Source organism: Silene latifolia, chromosome X (assembly GCF_048544455.1).
Source record: "Silene latifolia isolate original U9 population chromosome X, ASM4854445v1, whole genome shotgun sequence".
NCBI classification, from domain to species: domain Eukaryota; kingdom Viridiplantae; phylum Streptophyta; class Magnoliopsida; order Caryophyllales; family Caryophyllaceae; genus Silene; species Silene latifolia.
Window position 1 is genome coordinate 323,149,614 of NC_133537.1, and position 4,130 is coordinate 323,153,743.

Consider the following 4,130-nt stretch of genomic DNA (forward strand, 5'->3'; position numbering starts at 1 on the left):
AAGATATAACCCAACTCAATCCATCACAACAATAATTGCTTGCTTATAATTTGAGAACATGTTTGTATGATCATATCCCATGATTCCCCTATGATCCCATGACACCCTAGTGCTTTTAATCAATTGTTTACACCCCTTTAATTCATCTTGCTTGTTTATTTTTATTGCTATTTTAGTTTAGTGACCTTCTACATCAACCCAAATTGTGACACCCCTTAGACACCACTAGTTGCAATAGAAATCTCATTTCAACTCCCGTCCCTTAGGATCCGACCTTTACTTGCCTCTTTACTAATTGTAGAGTTGTTTATGAAATTATAAATTGTGTTTTGATTCGACCGTGACCAACGACCACATCTTTAATTGTGAACATGAACGGACTCCGATCAAAAATGGCGCCGTTGCCGGGGGACGGTGTTTGTTTGATTTAGATTTATTTTTATTGTTATTAGTTGTGTCTTTCTTTGCCTTGGGGAACTAAAACTCCTCAAGGTTTGTTCTAATTATTTTCGAGTTGTTTGATATTTTGCATGTCTAGAAGGTTACAAGGTGATTTGCTACCTTTTGACCGTGAAATTGAAAGAACCTTGACGAACAATAGGAGACTTGTTAGGAGGAATTTGAGAGGTTTTAGTGAAGTTGTTCAACCCACTAGTGAGTTTGTCAATCCTTTCGCAATAGAAGTTGAGGAAAACCCATTACACAATACCCCACAAAATCCACCTACAATGCCTAAATTCTCGTCACACTCCGTACCCACCGAGGAGAACCTACCCAATGGTACTCCTACACCACAACATCTTACCGGAAATTTCATTGCCAAATCCGCCTTTATCCAATTAGTTGAAAGAAGCCAATTTGGGGGGATGCCTAGTGAAGACCCTCATTCTCATATGGAGGCTTTTTGTGACTATTGTGATGCGATCTCACAAACCGGTGTAACTCAAGACCAAATTAGATGGGTCTTATTTCCGTTTTCTCTAATTGGCACCGCCAAACAATGGTTGAAAGGCCTTGATAAGGCTACTCTCGGAATAGATTCTTAGAAGAAGTTGGCTCTAGCTTTCTACAAAAAATTCTACCCATCGGAAAAGACTAACATGCTAAGAGCTCAAATTACGGGTTTTAAGCAAAGGGATGAAGAATCTTTGTATGAAGCTTGGGAGCGTTTCAAAGGAATTTGTCGCTCATGTCCTCATCATGGACTTAGCGAATGGTTCTTGGTTCAACAGTTTTGGAACGGTCTTTATGAAGACTCAAGAAATATCCTTAATATGGGATCGAATGGGATGTTCACCGAGGTTGATGACAACCAAACTTGGAGCAAAATTGAAGAAATGGCAATCCACAATTCACAATATAGTAGACCTCGCAAGGCTACTAAAGGAGGAAAGCACGAAGTGGACGCCGTTACTCAATTAGGTGCCCAACTAAGCTCCCATATCGATACTATCAACTTGAAGTTCGAAAAAGCAATGGCTAGACTTGAAGAAGTCTCAAAATCACCAAAGCATCATGTCAATGCCATGACGGCATCTTCATCAATCCCAAGTGGGATATGTGAGAATTGTGGAACTTTGGGTCATGACCCAAGTGAGTGTAGGGGAACAACCGAACAAGTTAATGCTTTCCAAGCATATAAAAGTGGTACCCCTTATTCAAATTTTTACAATGAGAATACCAAGTTCCATCCAAATCTCTCATACAAAAGCCAAAATGTTCAAAATCCTCAAACAACATACACTCCACCACCCATGAGAAATCAAAACCAAAGACCCTTTTACAACCAAAACAAAAGTTATCAAAATCAAAATCCATACAATCAACAACATGACCAAGGTTTGGATGTCCAAAAAGCGGTCCTCCAAATGCAAAAGAATCAACAAGAGTTTTTCACTCAAATGCAAAAAGATAGTCAAGCAAAGGAAATCACCATCAACAACATTCTAGCTCACACCAAGATGTTGGAAACCCAATTGACTCAACTAGCATCTTCAAGCTCACAAAGACAAAAGGGGCAATTACCACCTCAAAGTAATCCCCCAAGACATGAAACGGTTAGTGCTATTCACTTGAGGAGTGGCACAAGGTATGAAGCACCGAAGAAGCAAGTTGAGGATGAAGTTGTGGAAGCTAGTGATAAGGAAGAAGTTGTGCAAAACTCCAAGGTTGGAGATCAATCAAAAGAAGAAGTTTCAAAGAAAAATGAAGACAAGACCAAGGAGAAGGAGCCCATTGTGATTAGACTTCCTTTTCCAAGTCGCCAAGCCAAGCCCAAATTTGATGATCAACTTGGAAAGTTTATGGAAATTGTGAATAATTTGGAAGTCTCGATTCCTTTCACGGAATTAATCAATCACGTGCCGGCCTATGCGAAATACATGAAAGATATCCTCACAAAGAAGAAGTCCATCCGGAAACTTGAGACTATCGCCTTCACTAAGGTGAGTAGTGCAATACTTCAAGGGAGTTCACCTCCAAAACTAAAGGATCCGGGAAGCTTCTCAATACCGTGTACCATTGGCGACACGACGATCAACAAAGCCTTATGTGATCTAGGCGCTAGTGTGAGTGTCATGCCGTACTCGGTGAGTAAAAGGTTGGGGATGGGAGAGCTTAAATGCACCAACATCACACTTCAAATGGCCGATAGATCGACGAAGACGCCATTAGGGATATGGGAAGATGTCCCCGTGCGAATTGGGAAGTTTTTCATTCCGGTGGACTTTGTCATTGTTGATATGGAGGAAGATTCCAACATTCCAATCATTCTAGGAAGACCTTTCCTAAACACCGCGGGTGCGGTGATTGATGTAAAACATGGTGAGCTCACTCTAGAAGTGGGAGATGAAAGTATAACTTTTAATCTTGACAAGACCATGAGATCTCCCCATTTGCATGAGCCATGTTTTATGGTTGATCATTATTGTCGGAAAGATGAAAGGAAGAAGTCGGAACTCCAATGGAAAAAGAAAATTGAAGATGCTCCATTCAAAGAGCAAGTGAATTGTGACAAGGAGAGCTTGCAAAGCTCATCAAAATCAATCAAGGAAGAAGAAGATGGCCTCATTGGCCAAGGGAAGAAATTGGGAGAATTGTCTCCATCAAAACAAGAGATCTTCAATGATCAACTTAATGAAGTATGTGGTCTTTGGGATGACGAATTTGAAGGGATTTTTAATCCCTATATTGGACATGCTATTGATCAAGATTGACAACAAGAACCAAGGTCTATTGAAGACCTCTACCATGATAATGAACAAGCTTTTGATTACTTCTTCAAGGTGTTGAGCAACATCAACAACACCTTGAACATGCCCCCTTGACATCTCATCAAAGAATGAGAGTTTGGTGGAGTCCTCCCTAAACCACCACTTGTAAATATTTCTAATTCCCTAACTTGCATTTCAATTCTTGTATTGCATTTTTGTCATCTTTGGATTTACTTTATTTACTTTGATCAAGATAATTGTCATGTTTGAGAGAAGTGAGGGAGGGACTAACAATTTCAATTGATGTGTAGTGCTTTTAGCTTAGTGTGGGGATGGCACTTGCCTAGGCTATCCATGCCTTAGTAGTGCCCCCACAATGAAGAACACAAGAGTTGAAGAAAGAATAGAAGAATGATATGGGAAATGCTTTGTGCACGGATGGAACTGAATCCGTGTACACATGGGAAGAATCCGAGCGGATCCCAGAGAATCCGCCCGTCTGAGAGAATCCGAGCGGATTGCAAAAAAGACGCCCGTCTTATACTGAGCTGAATTTTGAAAAATTCCTGACTGTGACTGAATCCGGCCGTCCTGTGAAGAATCCGCCCGTCTTGAAGAATCCGTCCGTCTTGTGTAAAATTCGTCCGTCTTTGGAGCTGAGGAAAACAAGCAAAATTTTCTGGACTGAAATCCGTCCGTCTTTGAGCAAATCTGCCCGTCCCGTGTTCAGCAAATCCGAGCGGATTGTCACAAATCCGCCCGTCTTTAGGCGAGTTTTGCAAAGTCCAGAAAGAGAAGAATCTGCACGGACTGGGCAGAATCCGCACGGATTGCCCCTGCAGATTTGAAAATTTCGACTTCTTTAAAACCCCTCCCACCTTCATTCATTCATTCATTCATAAACACTACCCACAACAT

At 41.0% G+C, this 4,130-nt stretch overlaps 1 non-coding gene across 1 annotated transcript; it reads right to left on the minus strand.

The window, feature by feature from the left end:
• Positions 1 to 1,100: 1,100 nt before the first annotated feature.
• On the minus strand, positions 1,101 to 1,207 carry LOC141625054 (small nucleolar RNA R71). The gene has a single exon (XR_012534854.1). It is a non-coding gene; the product is annotated as a small nucleolar RNA R71 (small nucleolar RNA).
• Between the last annotated feature and the right edge of the window lie 2,923 nt (positions 1,208 to 4,130).